A 20,823-nucleotide genomic window follows, 5' to 3' on the forward strand; every position below is an offset into this window, starting at 1 on the left:
TTTACAACTAATGTAAATTAAACAAATGTGTTGGGTTATTAAGTTTGAATTGCATTTCCATACGACCAAATCATTAATCATTAATTTACAAAAATATATATATATACATGCATGTAACATCAATACTGCAGTGCTTGTTTTAGGTAAACAAACAGCTCAGTTTATATTGATGAAGCTTAGAATTTAAACCTTAGACAAGTAATTACCATCTTGTTATAAAAAAATGTAGTGCTGAAAAAGCCAAGAGCATTTGCATTGACGTATCTTTGACTCTTGTCATCTCATTAAATGACTAACTCCCTGAAATCACCCCACATGGTAGTAATGGGCTCTGCAAATGCTGCTTAGTAATGGTTAAAAAAAAAAAAAAAAAGAAAATCTCCAAACACTCTATATCAGTGCTTCCCAAACCTAGTCCTCAAGTTCTAGATGTTTTCGATGTCTCCTTGCTTCCAAACACTTGACCTTAATGAGTGGGTGATTAACAGGCTTCTGCAGCATTTGGAGGAGGTCATGCAATTATTCGAATCAGGTGTGCTGGAACAGAGTCACGTGTAAAATATGAAGGGCAGGGATACATGAGGTTCAGGTTTGGGAACCATTGCACTGCTAGATGAAGCTGAATGGGAAGCAAACTACACAAACAAAAGCAACCCATAATACCCAAAGGAATGCTTTGTAATGTCCGGTTAGCAGACACCAGAGGACACCTCCACTTAGTATTTGAGCATGCTCTGATGAGTCAGAGCTCTTTTGGCAGCGTGAAGAACACCTACACGATGAGCAGTTAGTTTTATTGTTGAGGCTAATCTGCTTAACTGCATCTGAGCCAGCAGAAGGTGGCTGGTAGCAAAGGCATTTCTGACCTGTTGAAGCTATTGCCATGATTCAGACTGAAACCCATATCACCGCTACCCCTCATTTTTAGCCCTAGTCTTATTTGCCTAAGGGTATTTCAATTGTTTTTGTTTTGTTAGGGCCAAAGATGAAAGCTCATGGATTTAGGAGTCTTAAAAGCAAACTAAATAAATAAATAAAAGGGTAACTTGGATACAAAGAGATTAAGTCTTTTTGCAAATTCAAGTGCAAGTGTACATATTTCTGTAACTGTTAAACTCCTGCAATGTCTAAATAGTGTCCCAAGATATGACATTTAATACGACTATTAATATATTCAATAAGAAATATGTATGTATAAAAGCATATACATCAACTACTTCAACCATTTTGGTTGTTCAATGGTACTTCCCGTCTATTTGCTGCTGCATTACGCCGATGAGCTTGATAAGCCAGGGCTATTAAAATAAGAACCTTAAGACATCAGATGTTTAAAGAAGTTATGGTTTTATTATCTGTGATAAAATATGAAAGATGCGTAAAGTGTCATTAGATGTTTCATGCACTGCTGCCTGAGGCACAACAGCCACCGCACTGGCCTTATTTCCCCACAGAGCTGGAATTCATCATTCTGTGATCTGTCAAACACTTGCAAAAATCTAACCCTCACGACTGCAGAAACAATCAGTGTTTGATTAAACCATCCCGATTCTTCCCTTTGTTAACGTTTTCCTCTGCGTCCCAGGAAGTAAACAGTTCAGATCCAATTTTATTGAACATTTTTGCTGGTGTAATCCGCCAGAGAAATCACCATGATAATGTATAGCAGTGCTTTTTTCTTTTCTTTGTTGTGCGTACCTTTTGCCTTCATACTCATTTTATCTACATTTCTTCTGGTGGGGTGGGGGCTGTTACATACAGAATAACTAGGAGAAGTGTCAAACACCCATATGTCACCGTTACATTTCCCTTACGCATCAGTCGCATGTTCCTCATAGTGACATAAATCTTCTTTACTGTCTTTCTCATGATCGTGCTGTACATTTATTTTCCCCTCTCAGCAGAGACAGACGGCCTTTTACAACATAGTACAGAGCAGAAAACATTGGATGGGAAGTCAGTGAGTGCGTTTATGTTTGTGTTTGCGAAAGCCTGTGGGCAGCGTGGAATTGCCTGGCCCAGTCTCAGTGCCAAGAGTAGCGATGGCACCAAACCGCAATCCAGGAAGTACACCTTGGCAGAAAGCTTTGTGTGTTTTTCTGTGTGTGTGTGTGTGTGACCTTGTGTGGTTGTGAACTGATGTGAAAAAATCCCTACACTTATTTCCTGATCAAAATTGGGCCAGAAAATCTTCGCTATTTCTTGCTGGAGGGCAACAAGATGATGTGATAGCAGATTTGGGCAGGAATTCTCAGATGTGATAAGGAAATAAGAACAGAAGAAGCAGAAGAAGAAAAAAACACCTCTATTTGCATTCCCAGATCTGGGAAATTGTGGTTTTCCCTATAATGTTTGATGAAAATATATTTTTAGAGGATTTCAGCTAAATATAAGCCACTATCCTGTGGTGAAGTCCAACAAATCAATTCTCATCTGAAATCTCCAAACTGCTGTGCTTCTTTTAATTCTTTGACAATTTCATTTTTGATTAAACTTGAAGGTTGCGATGTTGTGAAGACTCTTTCTTTGTTTCTCACAATGCAAGGCGAGGTGTGTAAAGGTGCCCTCAGGAGCTGAACAGTCTGACTCAAAACACATTATGTAAAAGTCGTGACAGATTATAATTAAATTTCCATGGAGATGGGAGTGAGTTTCAATATTTGTTACAAAACCAACTTCTGGGCTTGCTTCGAAAGTGACTGGAGAGCTGTTTATGTTAATGAGGTTCAAATAAAAGTAATGCATGGAAAAATGAGCCTGAGTGTAAGCTTATTTGAAAGCATACAGTACATCAGTAAATGTCAGAGAAAAACCATAACACTTTGGAGGTAATCCTCTGAAATAAGAGGTAGAAATTTAAATGTCACTTCTGTTACTTTAAAAGTCCACAGTCTGCTTCGTGGGTTCGTAAGAGAGAAAATTTATTATACATACTGGTGGTAGTTACTACCTCTTCAGCATGTCAATGTTGTGCAGAGGTCTGCTCACGAGCCGTCGTTTAATCCAGGTTTGTTGAACCAGGGAGCAAATTAAACCAGGCAGAATACCAGCCCTTAAGGACCGACGTTGGACATCCCTGATTTAAAGGATCTCTGAGTTTTTAGCATTTTTGAAGGTTTTTTTGGTTACAAGAACATAACAAATACTGGTGCTTCTCCATGTTTGGTTCTGATTCTGGGGAAGCAGAGTAGACTTGAACTAGGACACCCGAGTGAAATGGTACATAGTCTGTGTATGTACTTGCATAGTTGCTTTACACTACATTCAACCCATTCATCTGCAGATGGTGGTGAGCTACGTTGTAAATTAATTGTTTTTCGCCGCAGTTCGCCTGTGGTATTCGCTATTTATTCATAAAGTAAAGAAAATAAATGAGCAAAGAATGCCTAACAAGCAAAATAGGACAGTGATCATTTATAAAGAAATGTGCAAGTAACGGGGACAATTAAAACAGAAGGCATTTGAAATAACTATTTGTAAATAATGATCATTTTGAAATTTAAATATTTAATTCATTTTTTGGGTTCCCTTAAGACTATTAAACAAATACAGGCTCAAGTTCAGCAAGCGGTTCAGCAGTATACTACGTTGTCCTCTTAACAATTTGCTGTTTATTCCTGGTGTTAATGAAACTCAATAATGCAAACTCCAGCGCAGCATCGGGAGACTCTTTATAATCCCCACAGAGAGCCCAATGAGATTTCACTGTGGTCAGTTGGAACTGGGGAGCAACACAGCTTCCCCATGGGCTGTGACATGGAGCAATCTGTCACAGCACATGCATCATCCAGAATACAGAACAGCCCTAGTAATGGCCCCATCGCTGCATATTCGTCGCTCACTAAAACTGTTCCAGAGCCCCTTTTCTCCTCCTTGCATGGTTTGCAATGGATGATCAGTCTGTAAAATTTAGGACATTCTAATGGCAGGTTAGCTTTTAGAATGTCAATGCTCCTAATACGGTGACATTAGGGTAATATTATTTAGTATAATTTACTGTAGTTATCTAATTAGCTAGGCTATGAGTCAACTATCTACATTTCTTTACAAAAAATGAGAGTAGAATACAGTGGGCATAAAACGTATTCACCAACTTGGACATTTTACCCTTTTGCTGCTTTTACAAAAGTGTCAGACAATTCTTCCACTATATTGTCAAAAGTCAAAACTGATTTTTACAAATGACAAAAATATGTAATACGATTGCATAAATGTTCACCCCTTTAAATGATCTAATTCAACAGAGGACCAACTAATCAGTGATAGTCTCACAAGTAGTGGGATGGAAATCACCTAAATGCAGTGATTGCGTCTCAAGTGACTGTCGAATAAAGACACTCGTGTCTGGAAGATCAATTTAATGCTTAATAAGTATTCCTGTCTATCATTGCAGCATGGACACTAAAGAAAACTCCAGCAAATCAGAGAAGAGGATACTGAGAAGTATAAGTCACGGGATGGAAACAAAAAAAAAAGATCTCTAATGCACAGAATATCCTCTGGAGATCTGTTAAATCCACCATCAAGAAAAGGAAATATGGACCATGAGTAAATCTGCCTAGATCAGGTCATCCTCACAAGCTTCAGAATCTAGAGGCTGCAGACAACAAGTAATGCATGGAAAAATGAGCCTAAATGTAGATTTAGATTTACACCAGTGTTGAAGAAGACTCATACAAAGACTCCATGGTCAAGTAAAAGAACGTTTTCTGCTCTGATGAGACCAAAATGAAGATTTTTGGCCATCAGACAAGACGTTGTATTTGGCGGACACATCACCACAAACACAACTTTCCCAATCTGACCCCCACTTTGAAGAACAGTGATGGCAGAATCATGTTGTGGGTATGCCTCTTTGCAGCAGGCCCTGAAAGGGATGCAAAGTTAGAAAATAAAATAAATGCAGGAAAATGTCAGAAAATTCTGTAGAAAAGTGTGTTAATATCTGGAAGATATTGCTGGAGAACATTTATTTTCCAACAAGACAACAAATTGAAGCATCCAGCTAAAGCTACACAGAAATGGTCTCAACATAACAAGGTGGATGTTCTTGAGCGGCCCAGTCAAAGTCAAGACCTGAAAATCATAGTGAATTTGTGGCTGAACTTGAAAAGGACTATTCCCAGTCACTTTTTATAGTCACTGTATCTGAACACAAGTCGGTCTTTCAGAAGGCCACATTTTGACATTTTATGCAGTTCAGCAAATATTTATGCAGAAATAGGACTACACTATAACTACTGATCCTGAACCATACGGTTTAAAACATGACATTTATTGCACCGTATAGAGAAATTTGTACATTCTGAAGTCTGCTGGAGTGTTCCATGCTTGTGCTCATGTGACACAAATTGCAGAGTGTGAGACTCTCCCAGGAAGCTCTTGGAGCCCAAAGCTGTTGCCCTTTAGTTATAACATGCAAGAATTCCCACGCACCCTTGTGAGCCAGGCTGATAAGACTACACTTTTTTTTGTTTTAGTTTTAATTGGCTGTCCTGCTTTCACTGTACGGGTCAACTGAGCCCTTACCATGTTGGGTTTATGCTGAACATAAATAGCAAGTCGCTGGGTATTCAAGTTAAACAATTCTCAAAAGAAGACGGTGGAGTTTATAGGGCTGTCACATTGAAATATGTTAAATATGAAAATGATATCATTTGTGACAGTCACAAGCTGTGTCTGTGTACAATGTAGCTGTCTTCCTTGTGTGATGTTATAATTCTTCTTGTTGTTACAGTAGGAATCATGTGACATCATATATTTTTAATTTATTTTATTATTTAAGTATTGTATTGTTGTCTCATCTTAGGCTAGAACAGTGACAGGTGACCCTGGTCCTCAAGGCCCACTGCCCTGCATGATATAGATGTTTCCTTACTTTACCACAACTGATTCAGATGTTTGCAGTTGAACATAAGCCTATTAACCATCATTATCAATTGATATCGGGTGCTGGAGCAGAGAAATGGCTAAAACATGTAGGGCAGTGTGTCTTGAGAACCAGAGTTGGGAAATACTGCATTAGAGGCCCTGGTTCACTTGCTCTAAACAGTAAAGAAACTGCTGACTGCTGCATGTATGTGCATTCAAGAGGGAGAGAATGCCCCCGTTTTGAGTGCAGCTGCTATTTCCATACCCTGCAAATATACACTGTGTGCACTATTGTAAATGAAGTCAGTATTTTGGGCCATTTAATCTTTTTTATGCATATTTTCTAATTCCAAGCTGGATAAACCTGAATGCATAAAGGATTTAACAATAACAAGTCTGTGTAATGAGAGAGGATGTGACCTATGGAGGTCAACACCCTAGCATAGTTTTTAGGCAGCTTCTTGTCTTTAGGTTTAAGTGACTCTGAAAATTGAAAAAAAAAAAAAAAAAAATGACTAAACTCTTGAAATTCTGAAGATATCGGGGCGTGACCACAGAACCATCAAACACTTTTTGTTGCAAATAGTCAACAGGGCCACCAGAAATCTGTTGGGCCCAATAAGGAGCAGGCAGCCCTCACTAAATAGTATCAGTCTGGAAAAATTACCCTTAAGCTGCATCAAATACAAGGCCACACATACACACACACACACACACACACACACACACACACGCACTCCCATGAGTGCGCTTCCTTGAGCCTGACGTTTTTTATGTCTGAATTTTACTGGCTTGACTGACAGCAAGATGTTTTGTTTTCTGTCCATCAATCAGGCCTCAAGCAGCTAGAATGCATACAACAGTACACAAACACTCACTCCTTCACTTCCACACACACTGTCACAGAGTCACATCCTGAGATTTGAGCTGTGACTGTTGATCTAAGCAAAAACGCCCCGTGCATATTGATGAGAATGTGCCCTGGGTGTTTTTAAATAGTTTAATGTGCCAATTATTCCACCAGAGCAGGTGGTCCAGAGACGAGAAGGGCAAAGGTTTGACAGAACAGCTCCAGCGGCACGCACACCAGGTCCATTTTTTTGTGGATATGCTGCAATAAAAAAAGTGAGCTCAACACGAATAAACGTTAAGTTACTTGCTGACTTGCAATAAACGCTGAATCATTGAAAAACGATATTCAAGCGCGTGTGATTGAAGTGACTACTCTTTAAAACTAACTCTTCTTTAAAAATAATTACGCAATACAACATAAAAACGTCAATCCAAATAGTGTCCGTGTATGCAATTTTTAGGAAGAACAGAGCAGTCATTAGGTAATTTACAAGTCAGGAGGTGAGGTTTGATGTCATGAGCTTCAGTAATAGACACACCTGCAACACTGTTAATCATTCTGTGTGGAGTTTTCCTTCTGAAGCTCAGGCGCTTCATGCCCCGTCATGTTAACCTTTCTGAAGAGATGAGCCACTTCCTGAGATGCACCTTCCCTGAGAATCTGAGTCAGTAGATTTGGGGTCACTCTGATTGGCTACACCTGTGACACGACCCTTCTCATTCACTGTTATCATGATCTCATGGTGTATAATTTTGTCGTATCTCGCCAGTCCTTTCCAGTCTCTTGTCTTTAGCCCTTGTAAGTATCTCTCTCCTGAAGGCATAACTCTACACAACTAGATAATTTGCCTTGTCATACTCCATTGCAACATGACTTTCAGTCATTTACAGTGTTATTCAAAAATCAGTGCACCATACATATTTAAAAGGTAGTTTTGGGAGCTCATTATCTTGATAAACATTTTCTCACAGCTCAGAGCAGATACAGCGAAACATATTCAAGTCTACAGAAAGACATCAAAGCTTCCCTCTAAGCTCTTATTTGGCGAAGCTGCAACAACATCTCTCTGAAAAACATCTAAAATAATGCAACTTCACGACCTTGAACATCTTTACATCCAGTGATTACATCGTTATTATTGCAACTAAGAAGGAAAGCTCTTGGGTTAAACAGGACTTAGTTTTGACCCATTCTGCCTTCAAAACGGCTTTAACTTTATATCCAACAAGTTTATCGAGGTGTCAGAAACGTTCCTGAGATTTGAGTTTATATTGACATGCTAACATCATACAGTAGCAGATTTGTCATATCCTTGATTTCATCTCCTGGTGTAAAACAAAAATGTGCTCCTCTGTATTGAAACCAGTTTGAAATGCTCTGAGTGGAAGAAGTGACCATCAGATGAAGGGAACACTGATGGTTATAAAGGAATAGACCTGGTTGGCAACAATATTCAGACTGTGGCATTTAGCACTGCTCAGGGGCCCAAAGAAAGATAGAATGTCCTCCACACCATCACCACAACAAGCCCGAAATGTTAATTTAAAGCAACATAGAGAAAATTGTATTTACCCAAATTCTGTTCCTATTAATTCAACTGAAATCAAAACTGCTTGGAACAAGCAGCGCTTGTAATTTGTTTTTCATCAATTCCGGTGAGCCTATGCTAACTGTAGCCTGAGTTTCCTTTCTTCAATAACATGATTTTTTTTTTTTTTTTTTTTTTTTTTGCTTTTGTAGCTTCTCAAAATATTTTCCCCAAATTCTGCCTCTGACTTCGAGGCATTTTCCATTACTGCTGCATTTTCATTCTTTTTTTTTATATCATTCTCTGTAAAGTGGAGACAGTTGTACATGAAATTCCAGTGCAGTCCTTTGCAGTCTTTGATAGTTTAAAACTCATTTTAATTACATGTGTTCCTGATTTCTATGCTCTGATTAAACTACGAGTCACACTTCATATATATTGGTGCTTAAATGCACTCAGTTGCTTCCATGTAACCGGCTGATTGGCTCTTTGTGCTAACAACAAATTTAACAGGTGTAACCAATAAAGAAGCCAGTAAAAGTAATTGTATCAATAATACCATGTCAACGATACAAATTTAAATATTATAGCAGCCCTATTCACAAAAGTGTTCTGCCATTAAGCCGTAAAACCAACCCCTGCTCTCCACTGCAGCTGGCTGTCTACTAATGCAAAAAATAAGGCTTTGGTGTTCAAAGTCAGAAACCTTTCAAAAATCCTGCCACCCTCATGAAACTAAATGAGGGGTGCAATTTGGTCGGGTATAAATAGAGGGCCATGCATAAAATGAGTCCTGGGCATCTTCCTTTATGGGTAAGCTAAACACATTGGTGATGTGTGACATGTTCTACTTCCCACTATAACTGCACCTGAAGTCAGCACCCTTGGCTGCAGTATGATACTTTGTGCCATCTCACCAGACTTCACGTCCAATCTGTGTTTTTTTTGCATCGTCATGGTGATAGACCTGGCTGCCCAGATCCTGATAGGATTTTGCTGTACATTTTCCATACAGACCATGTAATTGTTGCAGCACACCTTCAAATTGGTAAGATGGCTCAACACAATGAGTTGCTCAATAGCGGGGTGTGACTGCCTTACTTTATGCCACAGAGGCGTAAAAGCAGCAGGTTGTCTATTCAGTGAGAAATGAATAGTGTGTGACATTTGCGTAAATTAGAGACAGTCTGGGTAGTTTCTTTTTTTTTTTATTCTACTTGTGAGTATAGTAAAGTCAGTAGGCTGGTTGTTTGGTTGTGCTGCAGATCTGTTGCTATTACAACTGTATTTCTGTGTGTGCCTGTTTGTGTGTTTTCTAATTGTGGAGTTTCATGTATTGGTCAGGTAGAAAGACTGAGCTATATAGGAATGAGATTGAAAATAAAAGTAAAACATTAAGATTTTAATTCTAGGTCAGCCATTGATTCATATTTATTTAATTCGGGGCAACTGAACACAAAGTGTCACTGGACCCTTTCATCAGCATGGACGAGGTCCCTTTCATGTTTGACAATTTCTAAATAAATATGACTGATACTCCTCTTCCTGACACATTTTTGACTTATGCTACTTATACTCAGGTACGACACCTAGTCTGGAAAATACGGTAGACGAGCCGTGTGGTTGATCACCGCAAAAGGAACTGTAATCTTTCTGTATTAAGTTTTCAAAAACCTTTTTGGAGTCTTTCAGACTCAAAAATTCTTAGAACATTATAGATAAGTTACTTATTTGTAAGAAGTGTTCGTTTCTACAGGCTTGTTTGAAGTGGTCACTGTATTTATATGTTCTTTGACAGAACAAAGTTTCAGAAAACAGGCTTGAAATTGCCTTGAAAAATATTTCCAACAAAATGGTTACACAAAAGCAATTTTTTTTTACAGATATATTTTGAGTGGGCAACTCAACATGTTATCTGGTAAGATGTTGGAGAGGGAGTAAAAGGCTTATTCATACTGCCTTCTCAGAATTTGTTCAGTAATGGTTAAAAATCAAACGTTTCAAACGGCTTTTCCTCCTCATCTTTGTAGAGTTTTAAGTAGTTCTTCCATGTATGTGGTAATTGTTTTTTTTTTTTTAAATCATTTTCAAAATGTTTCTACCATCTTGTACCTTTGTTCAATCGTCTGTCCTACCTTGACTTTACAGAAAGCTATACACTAAATAGACTTTTAATTTGTTTCAACATTGATCCACTGTCCAGAATCTTAAAAAATCAGCATAGCTGGAGCTACTGCCACCTTTTTTGGTGCAATTTCCAAATAATTTAATTCAATATAATTGTTAATGCTCGGGCTTCCTTTCAGAAAGAGGACACACATTCAGACACACTACTAAACCATGGTAAGGGACTGTGACCGGGACCGTAAATTAATGAATTTGTCACCTTGAATACATGCAGCTTTGTCAGCTAAGCAGATTTCATCCACCTGTTAACCGCAATTGTTACCCATGACACTGTGGGATCAAGACCGTCCAGCCGGTTTTAGAGTTAAGCTCACTCCTCCCCATTCAGAGGAGCCAGATTATGTTGTTTGGCATCAGGAGGGAGTGCCAAGCCTCCGTATACATCTATCTGAATGTACGCCGTCCACGGATGACTGAGAGAACTATCCGCCGCAGACCGCAGACCTGGGATGTGCTGCCGAAGCAGCCTGGACGAGTTTCCAGCTGGCAGGAGAGCTCAGCAGGATTCCCAACAGGTGCGGTGGACGTAGAGCTGCTTCTCTTATTGCCACTTTAATCATGGGGTGCAGAACACAGACTAATTTGCAGCATTATCTGCTGTCTGTGTTCGTAAATTTCAAATAAGTATAACTACACGCAAGTGTCAGAAATAAATCTTACAAATCACGCACGGTATGCCTGAAAACTGTGATACTGATTTGTTTTTGATCTGAACATTACGTTTCATTCAGAGGGGACAGTTCTCCTGTTGCTGAAAGATAGAAAAAATATTCAAAGCTAAATGTTAAGGAAGGCTGGGGTGTAGGGAACGGTTTGAGCTTTATATCATGTTATAATGTTTCTCCCTCATCACAACGTAACTGAAGTGCTGCTGTGATTCTTTCATGCATGTTTCAGGAAACCTTGCATCTCCTGTGGCAGTCATTGCTCTCACAACGTGCTCCCTATTTACATAAAGCACCTCCTTGTAGTTGCAGACTCAAGCCTACTTTCTCCCCCACATGGCGCCTCTCCCTTGCGCCTTCCACACACAGCTCCTCCAGACTAGCAGTAGCAGCTATTGACATGACGCCACCTGTCAATCGGTCCAATTTGTTTGTCAGCAACTGACCAACAAGCAGTCGCAATTTGTTCTGTGGTGAAGCGCCCTTTACCTCTGAGGTAAAGTGGAGATTATTGTTACAAATGCACTGTGTTTTCTTTTATAATTGAAGGCAACATAGTTACCCTTTGTTCCTGGAAAATACATAATATGCCTCTCCCTCCCTTTAAAATCGCCCGGCATAGCTGCAAAGTTTAACAGGAGCATTGCGCATGCCTGGTGTGAAATATAATGGCAAGACAAAAGAAAATATTACACTTCCCTTCCCCCTTCCTCAACCTATTGTGTTCAGTCATTAAATAATAAATATACTGTAGGTTCCAGGTTGCTACCCCGAAATGGCTCCCATAAAATGTGAACAGTTGCAGCAATAAGCAAGGTTCTTTGTTCACTGAGCATGGACATTTAAAGTGGAGATTTGGCATTTGAAATGTGCATAGTCTGCAGGAAACAAAGGCCTCAGTGTCATTATTCGTGGCTTTTACTATAACAACAAATCACCCTCCAACTGTTTTGCATTTAAAATGTAAAAAAAAAAAAAAAAAAAGCACATATTCTGATGTCTTGATTTTTGTCTAACGGGGTTCAAATTTAAACTCCTATTCTGTCTGCACTTCTTTCACCCAGAAGTCCCAGGAGCCCAATTTTACTGCTTAAAATGCTGCACTGAAAATAGATCTAAAAGCTCCATAATACCAAAAATGGTGATTATAAACCTCATTATCATTATTAAGAGCATGTTAGAAGAGTTTTAATGAATTCATTGCGAGGTAATCCACAGATACGGCATCAGTTCTGGAGTGGCAATAGCTTCCTTCTTATGGCAGACAGGCTGGAAGTGACATCCATCTGCTTGATGTGGAAAAGACCTTGGGGGCCAAGCTGTCATTTGGATGCACAATGTAGCTTTCTAGTACATTTATTACAGCCAGTGGTGGCACAGGAACATGGATGGGCTCTACAAATGGCATTTGGGCACAGTTATAAGTAGGTCACCTGTATTTTACATATAAGCTCCAAAAGCTGTCTGCAACCTTTCCTAATGCAAACTGTTGGACAGGTACTTCTACTATATTTTGAAAGATTAAATCTAATACTTTTCTCTCAAAATAATTAACCAAACATAGATTTTATAAATAATAATAATAATAAAAAAACATAGTTTTGCAACCACACTTGTTAAACTACAGGTCAGAGGGAAATGATGATCAAGTCAAAAGAAAATTGTTAATCCCCTATTTTTACTAGAAATAATAGTTACTCTATATACATATAATTTGTTAGTTTGCTACTTATTACATGGTCCTGCTACTTACTACATGCTCTGCAAAAGATAATTATAAAAGTAATCGGTTTTGACCTAAAACATGACAGATGAACAGTACAGAATTTGTTACCGTCACAGTGAAACTAAGGACAGACATTTCCTTTGTCTCATAGTACAAAAGTAATTTACAGAGTCAAAGCTCTCGATTTGGACACATTACCCTGAGCTAAATATGTGTTCATGTTGAGTCTGATGAAATTATGCTTCTTTCTTGTACTTCCTTTTGTGGCTCTGTCAATTTCTATGCCAGATATTTGATTGACTCAAACACACTGTGTTTTGTTGTGCCAAATAAACGCTACACGGTATGTGGCAAGGTGGGTAACACAATTATTGCATGGTCTTTCTTTCTATTTCTTGTCCTCTTTCTGTCATTTTTCTTTTACTATCTGTACATTTTTACAGTTCAAACAGACGATAAAGTAGCGATACCAAGTTAGCCTTAGGTTTTGGTCTGCAGGCTTGTCTTGTGATGCATTAGCAATCTGCCCAAGGTTTTCCAGTATCTCTTGCTGTGTGAAGACTTGGATAGACTCTGACTCTCTGCAGAAAAAAAGCTGGTAGAGTTGATGGATTGATGTACACGGTGACCACACTCTAAGACTGTGCATTGCAGAAGGTCTTTCACCGCACAGTTGATGTTTTATTGATCTCTCTCCGGGAAATGAGCTCTCCACATATCTTCCCACCATGGAGAGACGTCAGAATTCATGGTCGTCCACGGTCATATTTGATACATCGGAATATGTGCTCCAACGAAGCGTGTCCGTCAGATTAAAAGTACCTCAGGAAAATAATCTTTAAGCAGCTAAATACGATGCCTTCTATCAAACTCAGCTCTTATGTACTAAAAATGTTTATTACTGATCTAATGTAATAATGTAGTGTAATCTAATGATAATTTTAAATGACATGTTTTTTTGCATGCAAGTGGAAAATCGTCTGACAAAATAAAGGCTTGAAATTATCAGCACCACAGTGTACTTCGCAAAGTAAATAAGACCATGGGGAAGGAAAGTTTTGCAGGGGCAACATCTCAAGACATTCAGCTGGGAGTATTACCGTGGCAGCAAATGGGTTTTCCATATGAAAAATGAGCCAAAGCATACAACCAGATTAATTACAAAGTGGCTTAAGGATAACAAAGTCAATGTTTTGGAGTGGCCCTGATCTCATCCAAGTAGGCAATTTTTGTGCAGATCTAAGAAAAGATGTGAGGAAGCAAGGCTGCCTACAGGCTCTTAGAGACATTTCATCTGAGGAAAATTATATGTACACATAATAAACAGAAAAAAATAAGCATTTTCTGAACAATTTATTCATCCATTGTTCTGCCATCTTAACAAATATTTCCTCCCTGGTTCTTCTTAGGTTGGTCGCTTATGCCTTTTTGGAGCGATGCATGAGCTTTGTTTGAGGACGGTGCCACTTTTGATCTCGTCTGCGAGGTCCAGATCCTCCATTTGTGTCAAGCTGCATCTGGACAACAGCTTGAATACCAATAGTGGGAAAATCTTACCCTTATCAAGTAATTAAAGAATCCAGATTTTTTCAACATATACTTGCCTGAATAATAAATGTCTATCCAATGTGGCCCGTAGAAGGAGTAGACAGATATCGGTAACTACATATCATTAAAGATAAATATATATATATATATATATATATATATATATATATATATATATATATATATATATATATATATATATATATATATATATATATATATATATATATATATATATATACAGGTGCTGGTCATAAAATTAGAATATTGTGATAAAGTTCATTATTTTCCATAATGTCATGATAAAAATTAAATTGTCATATATTTTAGATTCATTGCACACCAACTGAAATATTTCAGGTCTTTTATTGTTTTAATTTTGATGATTTTGGCAAACAGCTCATGAAAACCCAAAATCCTTGTCTCAAAAAATTAGAATATTATGAAAAGGTTCTCTGAACGAGCAATAAAAATAATCATCTGAATCAACAAAGTAACTCTAAACACCTGAAAAAGATTCCTGAGGCCTTTAAAAACTCCCAGCCTGGTTCATTACTCAAAACCGCAATCATGGGTCAGACTGCTGACCTGACTGCTGTCCAGAAGGCCATCACTGACATCCTCAAGCAAGAGGGTGAGAAACAGAAAGAAATTTCTGAACGAATCGGCTGTTTGCAGAGTGTTATATCAAGGCACCTCAGTGGGAAGTCAGTAGGAAGGAAAAAGTGTGGCAGAAAACGCTACACAACGAGAAGAGGTGACCGGACCCTGAGGAAGATTGTGGAGAAGGGCCGATTCCAGACCTTGGGGGAAGCAGTGGACTGAGTCTGGAGTAGAAACATCCAGAGCCACTGTGCACAGGCGTGTGCAGGAAATGGGCTACAGGTGCCGCATTCCCCAGGTCAAAGGTCAAGCCACTTTTGAACCAGAAACAGCAGCAGAAGCGCCTGACCTGGGCTACAGAGAAGCAGCACTTTGGACCACTGTTGTTCAGTGGTCCAAAGTACTTTTTTCGGATGAAAGCAAACTTTGCATGTCATTCGGAAATCAAAGTGCCAGACTCTGGAGGAAGACTGGGGAGAAGGAAATGCCAAAATGCCAGAAGTCCAGTGTCAAGTACCCACAGTCAGTGATGGTCTGGGTGCCATGTCAGCTGCTGGTGTTGGTCCACTGTGTTTTATCAAGGGCAGGATCAATGCAGCAGCTATCAGAAGATTTTGGAGCACTTCATGCTTCCATCTGCTGAAAAGTTTTATGGAGATGAAAATTTAATTTGGTCTGGAATCGGCCCTTCTCCACAATCTTCCTCAGGGTCCGGTCACCTCTTCTCGTTGTGCAGCGTTTTCTGCCACACTTTTTCCTTCCTACTGACTTCCCACTGAGGTGCCTTGATATAACACTCTGCAAACAGCCGATTCGTTCAGAAATTTCTTTCCGTTTCTCACCCTCTTGCTTGAGGATGTCAGTGATGGCCTTCTGGACAGCAGTCAGGTCAGCAGTCTGACCCATGATTGCGGTTTTGAGTAATGAACCAGGCTGGGAGTTTTTAAAGGCCTCAGGAATCTTTTTCAGGTGTTTAGAGTTACTTTGTTGATTCAGATGATTATTTTTATTGCTCGTTCAGAGAACCTTTTCATAATATTCTAATTTTTTGAGACAAGGATTTTGGGTTTTCATGAGCTGTTTGCCAAAATCATCAAAATTAAAACAATAAAAGACCTGAAATATTTCAGTTGGTGTGCAATGAATCTAAAATATATGACAATTTAATTTTTATCATGACATTATGGAAAATAATGAACTTTATCACAATATTCTAATTTTATGACCAGCACCTGTATGTATAGACAGATAGATATGTGCTCTACTTGCTTTTTCTAAAGAATGTAAGTGATTTCCCTTAAAATAAATGCTCTGTGTTTGTAATAAAACAACAGTTCTGAACACAATAAACTAAAAAGTATTTTGATTCCGAGAATTCTATAAAAATCCTGGTACGGGCTTAGTAATCACCAGAGCTAAACATTTGGTACTGAGCTTTAATCTACTTTCCAATCAGATCACAGCTGTAAAATTTACTACTCTTTCTCAGTTTTTTCTTTTTTTTTCTTTTGGTCTCTTTTCAATTTGCCAGATAGGTGCAGAATCAAGGGTTGTACAACAGATATGAATCAACTGTGGTGGGCTATTCCTACTTTCAAATTCGTACAACTTTGTAAAAGAGTCTGAGGGAGCACAGTGACACAACCTGAAGATCTTGTCCAGTGTTTGGTTGCACTAGATAAGCTGGTGACCCCCAAACTCTAATCTTTCTTCTTTTCTCCTCACTGCCTTATACTCCATCACCCTGGCAAACAGAAAAGGATAATCTGAGTGGAGATTAATGTGAGATTATTTGTGCGTCCTGTATGCCGTGTGCATACGGCGTGGAGGAAAAGTGAAATTCGACAAGCACAAAGTCCGGTGATGACTGAAGGCAGAACAAAAGGGGACGCAAGGACAAAATTGAGGAACACGTGGTAATGAAACAGGTGGACAAGCACACAATTGAAATGACAGACAGCTTGATTCCCAGAGGAAAAAAATAAATAAAGAGGAAGACAGAGACTGACAAGTGGTCCGCCCCAAGTTTTTTTTAGTTTTTTTTTTGTTTTACATGTCTGACCATCATTTCAACACCACCTTCATGTGTCCATAAATAAGCCGTTACGTTTTCCATTTATTATTATTTATTCCTCCTTACAATCTACAGAAGCCTTGTAAAAGTCATTCATTTGATTCAGGTATGCAGAAGCATGGATGCATCTAAATGTTGGAACACAGTGGATCTCGAGGACTGGACTCAGGCACCCCTTTGCCAAGATATTGCTTGTTGACTTGAAGTAACAATCGATGCGACAACCACTACAACATTTTAAACAGCCCTTAATCAAAAGGCCCTGGAGGCATAAGAAGGCATGTATTTGAAAAGATGAGTTTGCATCTTCTCAAATGCAGTTTCTGTCTCCTTGGTGTTAAACAAGCTCACCTTTTCTGGTTTGCATTATTTAAGAGCCCAGGGAAAACCAGCAAGCATCGACACAAAAATGTCTGGCTTACCTTAAACTCACAATTAAATCCTAAACACGGAGTGCCTTGTTGGAAAACAGGATTTATGTTGATGGGGTCTTTAAACAATCTGATTCTAGTTTTGGTAGGAAGTAAATTTCATCAGGCTGATTTTGTTCTGAAAGATACGTTCACAACCAAACATCTGTTGCAAAATTAGACATTAAAATAGACTTTGCAGTAGCGGCAAAGTGTTTAGCATTGTTGCCTTTTAGCAAATAAGGTCCTAATTTGAAAACTGACCGAAACTTTTCTACATGAGTTTTGCATGTTCTTTCTATGCATACTTAGGTTTTCTCCAGGGATTCCTGCTTCCTTCCACAATCCATTTAGACAGATGTTAAGTTTACTGGTCTTACCAAACTGCTCTTAGGTTGGACTGCGTGCTTGCAGAGTTATGTGTGGCTGTGCTGCCTTGATGGACTGGTGACCTGTTTAGAGACCAGAACCTCCAGACGGGTATCTTGTGAGTTTACCTTAAGTTAAGAAAAGGCATACCGTTTTCTATTTCTCTGGGCCGATTGTTTTTGGATGTTACAGCCTAATCTTGATTGAGACATGGGTAGCTCTTTCTTCTAAGGTCGCTTATCTTCAGGATTTTAGCAAAATAAGTTCTGAAACACCACACAAGAGGAAAAAAAAAGTTTTACTCAGATGATGGGGAAAAAAAAAACTTCTTAACATAGACTGCAAGAGCAGGATGCTGAGATTTAGTCCTGGCAGCAATAGGAGAGAGAGAAAACTGCCCTGTTCTTGCAGGGTTTGAATAGATTACAAACACATCAACATCTGCTTTGGTAGGTTTTGATGTAAACCTACCAAAAGAATCAAAATGAAAGCAAGTGACATAACTAACATTGTACCTGACATTTCCCATTGCAAAGCAAATTTTGATTTGTTTGCCAATTTTTTTCCCCTTAAAATATTCTGAAAACATACAACGAAACAATGACACAGTCAGGTTTATAGAGCACAAAATAAATAGCATGCAAGGACAAAAATTAGCATGTCAACAATTTAAAGAAACACACCGACAAGCACACGCAGCCGCTTGCTGTGTGACAGTCATGGCCATGCAGGGGAAAATGTCAGTCTCTTTGTCAAGCAGACGAGCCTGACAGAATCAATTAGCAGGCAGGGAGAATAGAGAATACTGGATTCAATTAAACTGACAGCTTTCCTCGTAGGCGCCCTACTCACTGGGGCCATTATTCAACCTGAGTGTGTGTGTTTGAAAGAAAAACAACAAAAAAAAGACAAGTGTAAAAAGTCAGTCTATTTGTGCATCTTTGTGTGCGCTCGCGAAGAAAAAGAGTGTGAGGCTGTCTGTGTTTATCTTGAGGATGAACTCCTTGGTCTCAGTGCACCCTCATGCTGCTGAGCGCTGTTAGGGATTTAGACCTTCACAAATATTGTGAAAATGAAATGCCTCCTTCAGCTGTCCCCTCTAAACCGGCATGTTCGCAATTCCGACAGCAGCTTTAGTATCTGTGCAGTGTAATCACAGGTTGTGTTAGCATTAGCGCGATGAGGGTTTTTTTATTTTATTTTGACACTTCTGAGACGGAGATGGATCAGAGTAAATGTTTCCATCAGTCTCGGCTACAACCAGATTTACAGTACATGGAAGGGAGAGGGAGTTTTTTGGGGGGAACATTAATGGCATTGTCCAGAAGCAACTACTGTTATATGAGGACAATCAGAAAAAAACATTCAGAATGGAGAAAAAAAAAAAAAAAAAGTCTCATTTAACATTTCAATGTTAATGAGACAAATACAGCAGTGGATAATGCATGTATAAATGAAACAGCAAAGCAGCTAACCTGGGTAGGTGAGTGGGAGTTGTATTTATTATTGCTGTTAATATTCTGCACTGAGAAATGTATTTTGTCCATCTGTGATGTGTGTGTGTGTGTGGAAGGGGGGGTGGGGGGTATTGTTAGAGATTGTTATTATCTACTTTTCTTATCTGTAATTGGATACATACACTGTAGGAAAACATAACTATTATTATTTTAATATGTCCTGTATGGAAGTGTGTCACTCCAAATTGTTGTCTGACTGCCAAAGTGAAGCCCAGTAGATTTACTGACTCTCCACTTGATCTTCATATATTCCATTCTTTGAGGACTGTGGACCTTGAGGAGTGCAGTTTGGCTTAAATGAAGCCATTTTGTTTTAAACATTAATTTAGAAATGTCCCTCTCCATTCATTTCACATGGGACCTGTGCAACGAGGCGACAGTCACTTGTCCTCATCCAGCCAAGCGACCGGCATAATTTGTGCATGTGAAATCTTGTGTTCGTACACAAACGTGTGCACGCAAGACGCCACATAAGAAAGCAGAAAAATGTTCAACTTTTGTTGCCGTCTGCTGTTGTGGAAAACTTTCACCTTTCGCTGTCGATCATCGGTTGTGTGTCGAGCCGATAATGTGTTATTCTGGTAACCCCTAAGCAAGAATAAGCTTTTAGGTCAAAATAGGTAGTTCGATTGATCTGTGTACATGTAGATTTTGTTAGATCTGAATGTCTCAGGTTTTTTTTTTGTGTGTGTGTTTATTACACCCTCTGTTCATTCTTTGTCTATTCAGTTTTGAATGATGGTGGCATATCTCACGTGTCTGTCTTTGCTTCCCTTGACTCGTGACCTCCACTCATCCTCAGAAAACTGTGTTGAAAGAATCTTTGGGTGCATATTTTTTTGCCTGCCTCTTGTTTTGTATCCACTTTCTGTCAGATATCTCGGATCAGTGAGCTTTGACACCCCAGTTTTTTTTATTTTTTTTTTTATTTTTTTTTTTATGGGGGAATAACAATGAAACGCTTCATACAAGAAAGCAGTTATTCGATGCAATCTGCCACTGTAAAGACATTATTTTCAAAACAAAAACAAACTTTAACTGTAGTTTTATTTAGATTACATTTATTCGCTAAACCAAATGAAAATACCACAGACTAATGAAGACCAACAAAGAGGCTTTCTTTAAAAGCTTTCCTGCCGGGTGCCCCTCTGGCTAATGAGTCACCACGTTAATGTTCAATAGGGAACGTTTGTAAATCAATGCTGAACTGAAGCCTGTCTTTAAGAATCAATATTCATGTATTCCTTTTTTTCCAGCTAACACATTTCTTTTAAATGCATACTTTCGCTAATGCATCCGTATGATACAGTATGCGCGAAACAAAGCGATGCTTTTCTTATTCATGCAGACACGGGGCCATTACTACAAAATAACCGCCCATATGTGCAACATCAAAACCCCTCATTCGCAGTGCCTAAAACTGCAAGCTCTCGTCTGCAAAGCCGAACCCCTGATGTAACAGTATGGAAGGTTTT

General features: G+C 38.9%; 1 protein-coding gene and 1 long non-coding RNA gene across 2 annotated transcripts in view; both read right to left on the reverse strand.

Annotated features, from left to right (window-relative positions):
- Positions 1–20,823, reverse strand: part of LOC148155824 (uncharacterized) — a 426,895-nt gene that overhangs the window by 280,159 nt on the left and 125,913 nt on the right. The window lies entirely within an intron of this gene.
- The window catches only part of LOC106930580 (leucine-rich repeat and fibronectin type III domain-containing protein 1-like protein), a 63,690-nt gene that overhangs the window by 16,357 nt on the left and 26,510 nt on the right, over positions 1–20,823 (reverse strand). The gene's annotated exons all lie outside the window — the stretch shown is intronic.

Source organism: Poecilia mexicana, unplaced genomic scaffold, assembly GCF_051168715.1.
Source record: "Poecilia mexicana isolate PSO_F unplaced genomic scaffold, ASM5116871v1 scaffold_13, whole genome shotgun sequence".
NCBI lineage: Eukaryota > Metazoa > Chordata > Actinopteri > Cyprinodontiformes > Poeciliidae > Poecilia > Poecilia mexicana.